Source organism: Cupressus sempervirens, chromosome 5 (genome assembly GCF_028749045.1).
Source record: "Cupressus sempervirens isolate cs-2001-9-10 chromosome 5, ASM2874904v1, whole genome shotgun sequence".
Classification (NCBI taxonomy): Eukaryota; Viridiplantae; Streptophyta; class Pinopsida; order Cupressales; family Cupressaceae; genus Cupressus; species Cupressus sempervirens.
Window position 1 is genome coordinate 933,963,188 of NC_143122.1, and position 16,238 is coordinate 933,979,425.

Genomic DNA, 16,238 nt, shown 5'->3' on the forward strand with positions numbered 1-16,238 from the left:
AAAGAATGGAAGATTCCCTCATGTTCTTGGCAACTTCGTTTAAAAATAATTACAAATAGAAAGAGCGTGAATCCCAGGCATAACTGACGTTGTGTGATGGTGTTATTTTTCACACAAATTCCTTACTAAAAATAGTCATGGGATCTCATTCCATCCTCAGGTTTCAACCATGTTCAGTGTGGTGATGCCTCTGATTTCTAGCTTGAACCTTTAGACTTGAAAATATCTAAAAGGTGATCAATAGGAATAGTATATTGATTTGCACTGATTTGCTAAGGAAATCTTGCTGCTTGTGCTATAATTTCATGCAAAGGAGTTACTCACAGGAATGCATAAAGCTTCAACAGCCTTCTTTGCATGTTTTTGTGGAAGGGCAATGATAACCATACTCAAGGCTTCAATCAACTGCAAGGCATCTTTAGTAGATAGTTTATAGCCACTTTCATGGCTCACTGCCTTGTGATAAAAGTGAAAAAGAGCATCAAGTGATCCTGCTAACTTGTCCCTACAATCATCACAAACATGTCACAAAGTCATTTTTGTTGCAGTTGAAGAATCTTCTGATGTAGTCATGTCCCTCATTAAAATTTATATTACTGATGGTAGGAATGATGATGCACCAAGTGCATTACCCGACCTCTTTGAATAGGCTCCAATCGTTAAACAGGTTGTCTGAAGAAGCTAAGGTTGAAGTGGTAGTTTCACTAAAAAGCAAATAACCTGAGGTAATACAATATCCTCAGGTGTAGGTATAGCTCTTGCTATTTCTTGAATACAGTACAAAGAAACTTCATTCCCAAATGACTTATAATATTCCCTTTTTGTCAGAACAATTTGAAGGCTGTGCCAAAAATTAAATGTCATGGAAGCAATGTCATACTCTGGATTAGATGTAACTTCCACTAAAGCTTCAGTTATCATCATTGACTCATTTGAACCACTTGCAATTAACTCAACATAACAGTCACCCATTTCATTGCCTTCACATTTTCTTCATCCTCAATATAAGCTTGATCTACCCTAGATTTTCTACCTTTTTTTTCATGAGGGAAGCTAACTTGCTGACCAATGTTGAAACACAAATGAAAATTGTTTCCTCCTTTGTCATTTTTGGCACTGACTCAATAGTGAGGATAAGTCTCTCCAAGTTAGGGACTCCAAAAGAAACATCAAGTATTACCCACAAACAGTCAATGCTCTTAAACAGGTCAAAGGAAATATTTTCCTTTTCAAAAGAAGATACAATCCTAAATGCTAAAGGGCATCTTTTATCTTCATCTTCACATATTTTTGCAGGTTTAATCTATTCCTAACCACTTTCTAAGCTATACTTCCATTCTTTATCTTCAAAAGTTACTATGGTTTCACTTACTTGATCAAAATAGAGAGCACTATCTCGGGTCAAGCTGCTATCCAAAACAGCCTCTCTCAAAGCCAATTTCTCATCTCTTACCTGCAAGGTATCTGAATTGACACTATCAACTAAAAAGATACAACTGCAAATACAAAATTTTCAAGAAAATGCCCAAAATTTTTGAGTTCCATCACATTCAATCATATTAACACATCACATAACAAAGGAAAATGTCCTTCCTTTATATTGAGTCTGTTAAATAATTCTTTGAGTCAGTTGTTAGTCCTTCTCAATTAATTATTATAGGACCTCACTAAGAACACATTACACTTAGTGATAACCTTAATCTTTCACTCTGTAACTTGAATAACTTTTTTTGCATGCAATATTATGATGACAAAGCTTGGCCACATCATCCTCAACATGTCTTCTTCATTTCCTCAACCTCGATCCTAAAGATATCAATTCTGCTAGGAGATATAACAAGCTTACTAGAACATGCCTCTATAAACTCTATCTCAAAACAGACATCACCAAAACTTACATAACTTCTTCTAGACTTGTCTTTTCTACTTCTAATGTTAACTACATATACCAGATACTCAAAAGTATCTCCCATAACCTCAAGTGGTTATCATGCTCAACTAGTCATTTGTACCAACTTAAACTTTCTATTGTTCTTCTGTCAAATACCATAGAAGACATCAAACATGCTATGTGGACATGAATGACAAACTCAGTCATGAATGTAACATATCATCATGAAACCAATCTTCCAAACTTGTCAATCTTCCAACATTGAGTGTCATTTATTTGATTGATGAAGAGGATTTGATCAAATGAGGTAACAATAGCACCTAAAGGAAAGGTTGAGTTATGATATGGAAAAGGAGTACAAGGATCAGTTAAAAAAGTGATATTATAGTGCATTGATAATCTACTTAAGGTTGCAAAGGATAGATACATTGATTAAGTTTAGAAGAACAAGTTAAATGAAGTATTTCTACCAAGCTTAACAATCTGTTTAGTAGGTGCTGAGAAAAGTTAGTGTAAGCCAAGCAGAAAATTAGTTAGAGCTGAGAAAAGTCAAATTTCATTGTATGTTAAGTGATACAGTGTAATCCAAGTAAATTTTAGTTGATGTTGAGCACTAGTAAACTTTAGTTTATGCTAAGTGTTTTGATAATCAATGTTGAGCAATGCAGTATGTGTCAAGTATCAAAAGTAAGCTAATGTTGAGTGTCAACATTATGAGAAATATCATGAATTTGATGAATCTAAGCCAACAATTTTGATTTCTTGAATATTGTGAACTATGTGGAAGATAAGCTTGATGAGATGGTGGCATAGAATTCAAGATGAACCATTTTGAGGCAAATTCAAAGAGGATTGAAAGAGAAGTGTCTAGAAGGGAATGAAATGAAATGATGGGTAGATTCATTGAATCCTACCTAATCCAACCTAACCCTAAAATGGATGATTGAGGATGAACAAAAAAAATATCTAAATTTTCTATCTATAGAGATGGCTGGTTAGAAGCAAAGGTTGTCATGTGCAAGAACCTAAGAAAGACAAGGAGTCTAGGGTTTTTTTTCATTCAATGACCTAAGAGAAGAGTCTGCATTGGCAAGCAATGTAAGAAGGCTTGAGAATATGGATGTTTCAAGGGTGAACAATCTATCAAAGCTAAAGTGTGTGAAAGCCAAGCAAAATGGATGATTGAAAATAGAGATCTATAATTTGAAAAATGGAGTTGTAAGTTATTATCAAATCAAGCCTTACTATTACTTTCTAATCATTGTACCAATCTAGGGTAAATTTTTTGGATTAAGGTTAAGCTAATAGTCATTTGTAAATCCTTTAACTGGGTGACATTCCAAGTGAATGATACAAAGTCCTCTAACAAGGTTCACTCCTAACAGGGTGATTGAAATCCTTTAACTAGGTCACATTTAACAGTGTGCATTATAACCTTTAACAAGGTTGGTCTTTCAAAGGGCATCACTTGAGAAGAGTGAGAATGACTAGCATGTTACTGGTGGTTTTTCTCAAATTGGGTTTCCATGTTAAATCATTATGTCAAATGTGTCATTGAATCTATTATGTTCATGCTTACATTTCTACAAAGTTGATTTGGTAGTAACCTACAAGTTTAAGTGATTGTGTGATTTAATGGATGCATGCATGATGAAAAAATTTTACGTATATGGGTTCACTAAGCTGTGAAAAGTTTTAATTGTACATCTAGACCTTGGATAATCGATTCTCCCTCCCCCCTCTTAGTTATTCTAAACAATTACAACACCTCACTCACCTCATACACCATATTTCACTCATTCGAAGACTCGTATCCATTGAAGGCTTGAAGCACACTTGAGCACACATACATCCATATTCAAACATATCGATAACATCAAGGTCACACTTGGGGAGTTTACCATTCTTGGTTTGCCTACCTCAATGGTGTTTCCTTCATCTTATCATAAGTATTGCTAATTTATATATTTTGTGAATGTTAATTTAAATCTTAAAGTTCTTTGCACACTAGTTTAATAGCTCTACATTTTGGCAGCCCTGATGGGACCCCACATTTGGGTCATTTTTATTATTTATTAAACTTATGCTTACTAATCAAACCAACTAACATGGTGTGCTCTTTTTTTTCATGTTAGGCTTTTAACATTTTTTGCAAGTGTATTAGTCTCAAACCAAGAAACATGCTTCCAGTGACATAATCCATTTTTTGAAAGTAAAACCTAATAAAACTTAAATTTTGCAAACTTGTGGATACAAATTTGCAAGTTTGTGAACCTACAATTGCAGGATCACGTTTATCACAACACCTACCTATCATGTGGCTTTTAAACATTTCCCCTTCCTTCCCACCTTCCAATATACTCAAAGGAATGCTAGTTACTACTAGCGGGTTCACTTGTAATACTTGTGGGATGACTCTACCAAAGCAGTCAGCCCCAAAAACACTATGTTAACTTCTTTCATCAAACCCATAGTTGAACCTAGCTGCGGGAATGCCTACCACATCAACAAGATTGACATACCATGGGATCACTCTGTAAGTATTTCATCCATAGCCTAGAATTTATCTATTTTTCATCATTTTTTGTACCATGATCCCATGTTGTTTGACTACATTCCCACATTGTGGGATCGCAAGTTGACTCCTCGGGTAAAATGAAAATCAACTTTTAGTGGTTCTGTAGGATATGGGCTATTCTAAGTTGATTTGCGTATATAAAATTAACTACAATTTTTAAAATTTAAAAAAAAAACTCGCATAGTCAAGAATTCATTTTGGGGATTTATTTTGTGATGCTAATCAAGTTGTTTGTTTGTAGCATTGTAGATTGGAACATTCTAGAAACAACTAACCATGTTTCTTGTAGGTTTTCCTTAAAAATTTATTTCTCTTCAAAATGAACTTAAATGCTTAAACACTTGTCTTTGAATTCATGTTGCTCTTAATTTGATAAATGAAACACACTCTTGAATGGCTTAAGTTACAACAAGCAAATCCAATCTTGAATACATAACCAATTGAACAAAATTGTTCATTTGAATGAATGTTGTTAAAACACAATCTTGAGTGACTAATGAATCTACATAATTTCATTGGAATGTATGATTAAAAAACCCAATCTTGAATGCCTAAAAATCAAAGAACATTGTGGATCAAACACTTCAAAAAATTAGTGTCTAAAAAGAATTCACACAATCTTGAATGCTCTAAAAGAAAATTTTCTCTTATTCCTATCCTTTCCAAAGCTTTTACGTGAATGATTTATTATGTTGACATGATTTACTATGTTTACCATCATTGTTAAGTTGGAATAAACCTTTCATGATAATCACAAGTGTTTTCAATTTGCTAAATAGGAAGGACACATTTAAAAACTTTATAAATAAAATGAATCAAGTGCCTTGTGTGTCTTAAGACTGTGCCTTATAGTACATCTCCAACTTCTCTATTTCTTGCAAACTAGGACCATTTAAATACGTGCTGCATGTACAGAAATTTGTTAGCAAGATTATCCACAAAAACCTAGGAGTTCTTCTAGCGAGTTCATCATCCTTTGGGAAGTGCATCCCCTTTGGATAGAAGCTCAAACCAGAAAATAATCTAGCTGGTATATAAATGAGAGGAAGGATAAATATTGTTTCTCCATCAGGAAAGTTTGGGCGGTGTGTTTCTGGGGGTAGCTTGAGGTGGGAAAACTTTTCCATGATTTTAGCATGTCCAAAATAGATTCTTAAGTGAATCACATATGTAACAATCGATCGGTTGTCTCCATAGACCTAATTATGAACCACCTTTGTGGCTACCCTTTAACCTTACATTAAATCCAATTTGACCTTAGGGATAAAGTGTGCTTAAATTGTCCTATTTGTGAAATGAGCTCGCGAAAAACATTTTTTGAACATACACATCTGTAAAAGTTGGTTATCAAATGTCTTTTTTGCCAAAAAGAGATCCATTATTTATCTCCCTCAAGGTTGCTTTGTCCTTTGAGGGATTTCTTGTTCAGTTGATCCAAAAATATTGTCTCAAAGTCAAACTAGGGCATACTTAGCATATTCACTACCTTATCAAAGATTAATCCAAGCTTCCAAACATTGTCATTCTAATCACATCCATCCTATGCTATTTTCCTCTAGTATCATCATTTCTAAAAATATTACATCAAGTCCTCCTTTTCCCTCCATATCCTAACTAGTTGAGTTTTCTTCATCATTTCATACCCCATTTCCATCTTCCTTGGAGCCAAATGTTTCTCCTATTATGAGCTTCATCTAAATCTCATTCTGCACTTACCTTTTATCCTGGTTTGAGCTTTAGTGTTCATCCATATTTGTCCTTCGTCCCTATCCAAATCATCCTCAAAGCATGATGTCACAATTCTATTATGATGAGTTTGGTCATCCCGTCTATTCTCCCACTCCATCATATTCTAATGATTATGAAGGTATTGTTGATCATGATGGGTATATTGAAAACCTTAGAGATATTTTTCCAAACCTCCTCCAAAATCCAAACATTCCTCCAAACTACTCCATCATGCCTCCATGCATACCCGCTAGTACTCCTTATCATACCTTTGACAAGGGAAATCCATTATTGCACTCATACATGCCTCCTTCATATGTTGCATCCACATATTCCCCTCATAGATTGGTCATGTCTCCCTCTTCCTCCACCTTCATATCCCAATCTCCACCCTTCCAGAACAATGCTACTAGCTACATCCCTAATCCAAGTCTGCCATCCCAATATCCTCCAAACAATTTTCCAAATCCTCCAACTAATCCTAGTTATACAATGCATCACCCTAATCCCCTTACTCTTCCAAATCCAACATGTATGCCTTGAAGGGATTTTACAAGGAAACCAAAAGAAAATCCATCTCCAAGACCCATCATTCATCTTCCCCTATCTCATCACTATCATCCCTATTTCATCCACCCCACTTATCAAACCCCTTCTATCTCCTACCTCTCATCCATCGAATCACTCCAAATCCCATCCACATATCCTCCTCCTAGCATTACCCAAATCCCACATAATAAACCTAATGAGTCCCTCCTTGATCAACTCATTTTCATTGGAGAGCCTCTCACCCATTCATCTACCTCACTTAAAGAAACCATCCATATCCTATCGCATCACCCACTTCAATCCAATCTTGTCAAGATCTTGTCCAAACACATGTTGAAATATCTATTATCTTAAATCATGATCCTACCATTACACCTACTCCATCTCAAGAACTATTACCCTCCCTCCATCCAAATCAAGATCCTATCCTTCCATCCCCTCTTCTTGATGATCATGCATCCCCTATAATCCATGGTGATAGATCTACAGAAGAAAAACTCACTATCATATCTAAAACTTCAACTTCTTCACCTACTAATAGACTCACATCTTGTATTCCAAATGATGAATATCATATTGAAGAAATAAATAGCAGTGTATCTCTAGATGTTGGTATCCTTTCTATCCCTTTATGGTCCCAAGTCCTTCTATCTTCACCTCAAAGTTCCTATCCATCTTGCTCCACATCTCTTTTGGAACCTTATGCTACTACTTCTTTCCATCCCTCCATTTTGGGTCCTTATATCCCTTATCTAAATCCTTCACCATTTCCATCCATTTTGGGTCCTTATATACCTATTCTTAATCCTTTATCTCCTCCATCTATTTTGGGCCCTACTCCTTCCTCACTTCCATCTATTTTAGGTGCTTATCCTTCATTCCCTCCATCCATTTTGGGCAAATATATGCATCCATTTCCTGTATTTCAATCCATCACTCCATCCCCTCAAATCCACAAGTTATATCATCACAAGCACTCAACCTTGAATCCCTTCCAACCTTTGAACTCCATAATTCCATCCATAATCCCTTCATATTCTCCATGCTCTTTTTCCCATACAATGGCTAACAGAAGCAAATTGGATGCCAAAATTAAAAAGCATAACTCCAAAAATCCAAGTATCAACATGTCCCATCTAAAATACATGTTCAAGAAAAGAAACATTTGATCGAAAAGAAATAAAAAGTCAGAAAGCCACAAAGGCCCAAACTGAAAAAGTCAAAAATCATGTGGATACCCAGGATACTCCTAAAAGATATGTGTCTCAAAGAAAATTCTCAATTGGCATCCATTCTTCTACTCAGACAGCCTCATCTATTCATATTTTATCCAAATCTCCATATATACATCCTCCATCCCCCTAATACCTTTTTAATCCTTATGCTTCTTATCCTACACTTCCCAATCTCCATTTTCCAACTTTAATTTTGGTCCTTATATTTCTCCTACTCCCTTTTTTCCTTAATCTCATTCAAAACCATATTTCCTACTACTTCATCACCTTTCAAGGTGTGTAGCAATGATGTTCTTTCCATTTTCCTCATCCATTTACCCACAAGTATTATGTCTTCTCATCCATTATATGCCCACTCCCACCATCATTCCACTCATTTAATCCAATATTTTTCATGCTTCCCAAATCCACACATCCTACCAACATCTATGAGTAAAAACCCATCAAAAAAAACAAGTAAAGAAAAATAAGTGTCCACTGGTAAAAACTTGGCAATTCAAGAGCCTTGGACAAGTATTGTGATGAAAACTTGGCAAACAAGAATCATGTGTAATCCCTCCATCCAAATGCTCTACACACTTGGGGGCAAGTTCTAGCACCCACAATACCTATCTCATCCCACCATACTAACTACATCTTATCCATATCACCCACCATCCTCCAAATATTGATAAAAATAAAGTCCACCACTAGATACATTCTTTTGGTCATCCTTTTGACATCTATTTCCCATCAAATTTTGTATCCACCTATCCTTTATCCACCCGCTCTTTCTTCCATATAATCCCTCCACCTCCTCTTTTTCAAACATCATCCACCAACCATAATTATGCCTTATCTTCCATGCTCATTCACCTTTCCTATCCTAGCTTCCATCTACCCTGTTATCCTCTTATCATCCAACATTCTATCCTATCACACCCCTCATAAAACCTCCTCTTATCTTCCATCTATCTCCCTCATCCTCTTGTTGACCAATCTTTTGTCCTATCACATCCCACATAAAATATCCTCTTGAATAACATATGATAATTGGGGCACTATATTCCTTGGAGACTGTGTCATGTCCATATTTGCATCCCCTCATTTTAGTCCTATTTTCGTCTAGTCATACTTGAATCCATTCATCTCTCACTCCCTATCTTTTTCACATTCCTCTGCCCAAACCTTCTACCAGTCGTACCTTTTTCTTTGATCCTTGCACTTCCCAGCATCTCTCCATCTTTCCATAGCCTAGTACATCCCTTGTCATTGATATCTAGCTCTAGGCTATCCCCATATAGCCCAATGTCATCCATTCATATCCTAATGCTCCTAGAAATCTACCATCAACTACACCATCCCATTGTAGATATTTTAACTCATGTAATCACATTCTTAATCTTCTTCTCAGCCTTGTTACAATCCAATCATCATCATTGTGATGCATCCTTCCCACTCCTTGTCTTAAGGTATATCATTCCCTTATCCACATCACCCTTTCCACTATCAATCCATGTTATCACTCTATATCTTTATCCTAATCTTTCCATTACACTATATCTTCATCCTACACTTTCCATCACTCTATCTCTTCATCCTATGCTTTCCATCACACTACCTCTTCATCCTAAGCTTTTCATCCCACTATCTCCTAATCCTAATATTTTCTTTCTATCTCCTCATCATGAGATTTTGATCTCGCTATCTCCTCATTCTGAACTTTTGATCTTGTTGTCTCCTCATCCTCAGCTTTTTTTGACATTGTCCTATATCAAATCAGTTCTGCTACCCTATCATATTGAGATTGTGTATAGTGATCTTTTTATATATCTTGTTCCATATATTATATATCCCATCATCAGTCCTGTTCTTCATCCCATTGTACATCTCACAGCTTTTTGTGTCAATTTGTGTCTGATCAAAATCCACAATTCACCTAGCTATGAATTTCAAAAAGTCCTCATGTGAAATCCTTTGTCATCCAAGTGTTGTCCTAAAAGTCTATGTTTTTCTAAATCCTCTCACCCTTCTAGATACCATCGATATATCCTTATAGGATATAGCTTTCCTGTCATCCAATCTTGGTCTGTGCATCTCTCATCCTATTAATCTCTTTTGCAAAAGGTTATTTTCTATGGATTTACTCTTTCTTTTGATGTTGGATTTCACTTTCGATTCTTGATTATCTTTACTAATAAATTTGGTTTCTCCCTCATCAAGGTCACCATGATCTTTTATATCATGGTGTGTTGCAAATGGAACAATTCAAGAGTAAGGTTTTGATCACATCTTTTTTGTCTTCTTTTCTACTTGTGAGTCACTCGGATATGACCCTTGCATGTTCCAAACATGTGATCACTTGCAATTACATGATGGACTTGGGAAATATTATTTTCTTTTGGGTTACCCAATATCATTTCCACTCTAATTCTTCTAAGATTCATGTGTGATGCTGGGGAAATCCTTGTGTGTTTGTTTCAAGTCAATCCTATATAATATTGGTGAAAATGCCTTGATGTTCTTTGTAACCTTGGCTATCTCCAATATTCCTATATCAAAATAAGTTCTCAACTACATGGTAGTGCTCCCCTTTGGAACACCCCCACGCTCAAGCTTCAATGGATTCCTTCAAACCTTAATTCCACTAAAATACAAGCCATTTTTTTCCACATTCTATCCAAGCATCCCATCCAATCAATCCTACAATCATGATCTAGCAAATCCATCACTCCCACAATATCTATAGCCAATCCCTCCCCATGTCCAACCTAATTTCTTAACCCATGGTTACATGGTTCTCCTTGATCTCATTCTCCTGTAGTGAGAGTATGAGTTCCTGCTAAATCCTCTCTTATCCAATCTGTCTCCTCCTTCTCACCCTGTCTTCTTGTACCTTTTCAATTACTCACCAAGCTTTTTCTTCTCTCCTTGTCACCTTCTTTAGGGGGCATCATAGAATCCATTCTCTCCTCTTCTACTCAAGAAGGGGCCAACCCTATTTCTATACAGATCTTTGCATCATTTATGTTCAAACTTCTTTGAAATAGTGTGTCCCAACACTATGTCAAAGAGAGGAAAATGTAGACACCTAAATCTGATTACAATACTAAGTAATCAAATTTAGTCATCTTCTAAGATATTATTGATTAATTATTTAATATTTAATTAATTTATCTCCATCCCCTAGTTTATTTATTTATTTATTTAACTATAGTCCAATTGATAAAATCAAAGAATAACTCAATTTATCAATTAAATCCCTATTCCTCTATTAAATTAAATAAATGTAAAAATCTATTTAATATAATCTCACATCCGTATTTATTACATAAGCTATATAATAAATAAATCTCAAAACCTTAAACCAACCCATTCACCCATACTAACCTCACTTAGCCAACTAACTAACTCATCCAGCTATCAGTGCTAAGCTACTTGCCTCATAATCTCATCTTAAGCCAAAGCTAATCCCCCTCCTAAACATGTGCACAACTTTAAACATGGGTTAAGACTTTCTAACCCAAGCCAAAGTCAAAAGTCTTCCCCATCCTCTTACATTCCTATCCAAGAGCATTAATCAATCTTACATGCCTTAATGACCCTTAAATGCCTCTTACATCCCTCTTCCACACTCCTCTCTCATAGCTCCTTTTGACCCTCCACTTTGACCATCTAATACCCTTGTGACACTTGTCACAAGGCTAGGGCTTTGGAAAAGCACAATCCATGTGCTCCCCCTTCCTTGTATCCTAGCCCTCTCTCATCAAACCTCCATCCTCACATCTTGACCCTCCATTTGGCCTATAAATTAGACCCCTCCTATCTCACAAATCATATTCAACTTCCATGCAAACTTATAATGTTCATTTGGAGAAAAAATCACTAAACCACACCTTTCCTATGCAGGAATCCTCACTCACCCTATACACCATATTTCATGCATTCAAAGACTCTTATCCATTGAAGGCTTGAAGCACATTTAAAAACATATACTTCCATATTTGGACATATTGATAACATCAAGGTCACACTTGGGGAGCATACCATTATTATTTTTCTCGCCTCAATGATGTTTCCTTTGTCTTATCATAAGTATTGTTAATTTACTTAGTTTGTGAATTTTAATTTAAATCTTAATGTTCTTTTCACACTAGTTTAATAGCTCTAGACAAAGGATACACTCAAGAAGAAGGCATAAACTATGGAGAAATGTTTGCTCCTATTGCTAGACTTGAAGGAGTCAGAACACTACTTGCATATGTTGCATTTAAAGGATTCTAAGTGTATCAAATAGATGTAAAATCAGCTTTCTTGAATAGAATTCTAGAAGAAGTCTACATTTATTATTCTAAAGGTTTCATTGATCCAAAACAAAGACATGGTATGTAAGTTAAACAAATCTTTATATGGTATGAAGAAATCTCCTAGAGCATGGTATAAGAGACTTCATGGATATTTGATAAAGATTGATTTTCAAAGAACCAATGATAACAACAGTCTATATATTAAAGAGGGACCATAGAAGAAGATTTTGTTAGTAGAAATATTTGTGGATGATATCCTATTTACAGGTCATGAAGACTTATGCAAGCCATTCTTTCAAGAAATGAGGAAAGAATTTGAAATGTTAATATTTGGAGAAATAAAATTCTTTGTTGGTTGACAAGTTCATCAAATGAAGGATGGCATCTACATTACTCAATCAAAATATGTCAAGGAAATATTGAAGACTAGGGTGTTTTATAGTCGTGAATATTCATAATTTTGCGAATTTTAGAAATTTTTTGCTATTAATTGGGCTAATAATTTAAGATTTAATGCAACCTAAATCGCCACATTTTTATTAAATTTAGTTCTAAAATATTTTAAATCACTCAATACTTTATTTTATTAAAAAATTAAACTCAAAGATTCATCACAATATTATATATTATCAAAGAAACTAAAATTAATTCACCAATTATTATCATAATTATTAGTTACTTTAGGGATATATTACCGATATTTAGTTTTCACTATTGACTTAAAATATAATGTAATTATCCTCATAATTTCCATGAGATAAAACATGTTCAATTTTGATTTACAATATTCCATGATGATTAGCGACCTTGCTATTATTATTGAGATTTGCCAATATTTTTTACTCAAAAATTATGATTCCAAAATAATCATCAATGTAAATAATATTTAAAATAAAAATTTGAGGGATTTGTCCATAAAAATAATTTGGTTTTTCGAAATAATGAAAGATTCTCCAATAATTTATTTTTTTTTTTGGAGGGGGGTTTCTTAACATTTACCCTATTGAAGACCTTTGGAATGGAAGATTCCAAACCATTTGGAACACCTATATCTACTGGACATAAGTTATCCAAGGATGATGATTCAAAAGAGGTAAATTAGACTACCTATAGATCTATGATTGGAAAACTTCAATATGTTGTTTATAAAAGACTTGATATTGCATTAGTAGTTGTTATAGTTGCAAGATTCTCTATGAATCCCAGAGAAAACCACATGGTGGAAATCAAAAGAATTATGACATATTTAAAAGGAACACAAGACTATGGTCTATGGTACGATAAAAGAGTGAACTTTGAGTTGAAATCATTTACTGATGTTGATTGGCTAGAAGCATTGATGATAGGAAGAGCACCAATGGAGGAGCATTCTTTCTTGGAAAGAGGTTAGTAGCTTGGACAAGTAAAAAGAAAAATTGTATCTCTCTATAGCAGAGGCAGAATATGTTGCTAATGCAGTTAATTGCTTCAACATAATGTGGTTCAAGCAACTTTTATTAGGAATGAAGGAAGAAATCAATGATCCAGTGGTTATCTATTGTGATATCACAAGTGCAATCAATATATCTAAAAATCTAGTGATGCACATCAAGACAAAACACTTTGCAATCAAGTATCATTTTCTGAGAGAATTAGTTCAAGATAAAGAGATTAGATTGGAATATGTTAACACAAAGGAACAAGTTGTTGACATATTTACCAAACAATTACCTAGGGATGCATTTTTGTATCAAAGAGGAAATCTAGGGGCCATTCCCCTATCTGATGCTCACTAGAGTATAGATTAGTGATGCATCAACCAAACTGTGTTGAAGATTTATCAAGTTGATGCAAAGAAGTTAGAGCTCACTACATATTAATTAGGACATCAGGTACATTAAAAAATCATCATGTCAAGTCTTTGGAATTTGATATCAAAGAGGGAGAGAATCATGTTATATATTCATTCAGAGAGATTGGTATAATCAAAGATGAAGAATCAGAGGCAATAATCTACAAGAGAGAGAACTTGATTTGGTGGAGTCTAAAGATATGGTGGAAAATGGAGAATCTTAGAAAGAGCTCTCATGGATGGATAGAGAATCAGAATGAAATTAAGGATATTATAATATCTTATAAATCATTTGATTTCTCTAAGCTTTCTTCTCTTAATGACATGTTGTGTTTTCATCAATGCCAAAGAGGGAGATTGTTGATAACAATTATTCAATTGTAAATTGTCATTGATGTTACACAAATGTTATACTCTAACTGACCATTGCCAATTGGAACCGAGTTCAAAAGACTCTAGTATTTGTCGAGCAAAAGTTTAGAAGAACAGAAGTTCAAGGATTCCTATGTAAACCAAGTCAGGTTGGTTACTAAAGGAGTTCAGTGTAAACTGAGTCAGGTCAATTACTAAGGAACTCCATGGTAACCAAGTGACCTAGTTTTAACTGACCTTCAGCAAATTAGTTTTATCCATTTGTTGGTTTATGCAAGCCAACTTAGTGGATGTTATTTTTTTGTTTGAAAATGTATTCAAGCCAACTTGACATTGGGTTTCATATATATGAACGGTCACATTGTAAATTGAATATGAGAAAGTGGAGAAGAAGAAAAGATGTGAAAAGAGAAGGAAATCTAATTAAGAGTAGAGTATCTAAGGAGCTACAAAGAATATTTTGATCAAGGAGGATCTAGAGGATAAGCTAGAATAGTGATTTGAATCTGCAATCTAGTTGCTTCATAAATCAGGTCAATCATTCTTACTCTCTAACAATTATAGCATGAAGAAATCTCTTAACAGAGTTGACTTAATAGTCATCTTGTAAATCCTCTAACCAGGTGGCATTTCTAGATTGAAGTGTCTTAAGACCTCTAACAATTCCACTCCTAACAAGATGATTTAAATCTTCTAACAAGGTACACCTAACAATGTATTTTGTAACATTTAACAAGGTTGGCTCCTAACAGGGCTCACTTCAAAAGAGTGAAAAGTTGTAACTAGTTGCATTTGTGGTTTTCCCAAATTGGGTTTCCACATTAAATATTGGTGTCTCATGTGTTCATGTTATTAACTTATTGCTTTATCTTTCTGCAACTAAGTTACTAAAGATTAATACACATTAATATATCATATTGCTTTATTAACTGAGCTACAGTTGTAGAACCAGAATCAGTGTGCAAAGAACATTAACAAATAAAGTAAACATTCACAAACCAAAAACTAAATTCACATATATGCTTAGACAAAGAAAGCAAACAAGAAGTGCAAACCTCACAAGAAAAAGCACTCCATGCTTTCTTGATTCTGTAGATGTGTCCTTTTGCTGTGGATGTATGCTCAAGATGCTCAAAAGCTGCTTCAATGGAGATGGGTAATGGCAAATTGGTAGCTTTGTGAGCTCTCAATTTGGCATTATAAGGGTATGGTTGATGGCTTTGGTTCTCAAAATAGCATGGTAACTTTAGCTCAAAGATTGTTGATGAAATGGCTTGGGATGGGATTCAATTTATAGGCTAAGGGGTAGAGGGATGGAGGGCTTAGATGCAAGGATGGATGAAGGCTTAAGGAGGGCTAGGATGCACTCAAAGGAGAGCACATGGATTGTGCTTGTTTAGCACCAATGGGAAGGTGACACTTGTCACAAGGAGGATGAGTGTGAGAGGGTAGGGTAAAGGGTTGGTTAAAGTCATGATGAGTGGGGTTGAGTATGTAAGAGGGATGTAAGAGGAATGAGTGTGGAATAGGGAAGAGTGTGGAAGATTGGTGTAAGAGTCATGAGTGGGATTGTAAGAGTCTTTATGTTTTGTAAGAGCACTCATGACTTAGTGGTTGGGTTTTTTTGAGGGGAGACTTTGGTTTGGATTAGGAAAGTCTTAAACTTGTTTAAGGAATGTGACAACATTAGGGGGTGGATTAGGCTTGGGTTTAGGATTAGATTAAGGATGTTAGAGATGTGCAAGTGGATGGCATTAATGAGGGTGGG